The following is a 995-nucleotide window of genomic DNA, read 5'->3' as shown; positions in this document are numbered from 1 at the left end:
TCTCCACGTCTTACTCTTCTGCCATCTTCCCCTCATCCCCCCCCCCCCCCCAGAATAACTTTTAAATGCAATCAGTACTCACAAACAAAAAGGTGGAAAATTTTTGGAAATTCCTGGCAGCAGCCAGGCTTGAGTTGTGAGGCTGACACATCTGGGATTGGGCTGGGACAGTTGGGTGACTGGATCCTCTCTCCACCCAGTCTCCTCCTCCAGCAGGATGGTGCAAGCTTGTGCATGTGGCTCCATCAACAGTGAGTAAACAGACACCAAAAAAGAAAAAAAAAGATGAAAGCTTGTCATTTGTGACAACATGGATGGACCTTGAGGGCATCATGCTAGGTGGAATAAGTCAGACAGAGAAAGACAAATACCATATGACTTCACACGTGTATGGAATATTAGAAAACAAAGAAAATTCATGAACAATCCAAACTAAAACAGACACATAAATACAGAGAACAGAATAGTGGTTACCAGATGGGGAGGGGAGTGAGGTAGGGCAAAATAAGTAAAGGGTATCAACTGTAGGGTGATGTATGGAAACAATTTTTGGCGGAGAGCAAGCTGTAGTATATACGGAGGTAGAAATATAATGTTGTACACATGAAACTTACGTACCTCAATAACATCAATCTTTTAAAAAAATGGGTGAGTTTCTCCGCCAAGAAAGGGGAGGCTGGACAGTTCCAGAAATTTACCAAAGCCTGCACCAAACTATGGCTGGGAAGTGTGTGTGTGTGTGCAAGTGTTATAAGAGCATTGGTTATAATTCAGAAGAAGATTCTCAGAAGTTTAAAAGAATGAGGACAAGTGCTCTCTTCAGCAGCACAAGTACTAAAATTGGAACCATTCAGGGAAGATTACCATGGCCCCTGTGCAAGGATGACAGGCAAATTCGTGTAGCGTTCCATATTTTTATATAAAACAGATAATCAACAAGGACCTACTGTATAGCAGGGAACTCTACTCAACACTCTGTAATAACCTATATGGGA

At 42.2% G+C, this 995-nt stretch overlaps 1 non-coding gene across 1 annotated transcript; it reads left to right on the top strand.

Moving 5' to 3' along the window:
• The first annotated feature begins 810 nt into the window (after positions 1–810).
• LOC112392026 (U6 spliceosomal RNA) lies at positions 811–917 on the top strand. The gene has a single exon (XR_003001616.1). It is a non-coding gene; the product is annotated as a U6 spliceosomal RNA (small nuclear RNA).
• The last annotated feature ends 78 nt before the right edge of the window (positions 918–995 follow it).

Source organism: Neophocaena asiaeorientalis, unplaced genomic scaffold (assembly GCF_003031525.2).
Source record: "Neophocaena asiaeorientalis asiaeorientalis breed wild unplaced genomic scaffold, Neophocaena_asiaeorientalis_V1.1 C48125403, whole genome shotgun sequence".
NCBI lineage: Eukaryota > Metazoa > Chordata > Mammalia > Artiodactyla > Phocoenidae > Neophocaena > Neophocaena asiaeorientalis.
The sequence above is the reverse complement of the archived record's forward strand: the minus strand, read 5'-3'. Positions and strand labels throughout refer to the sequence as shown.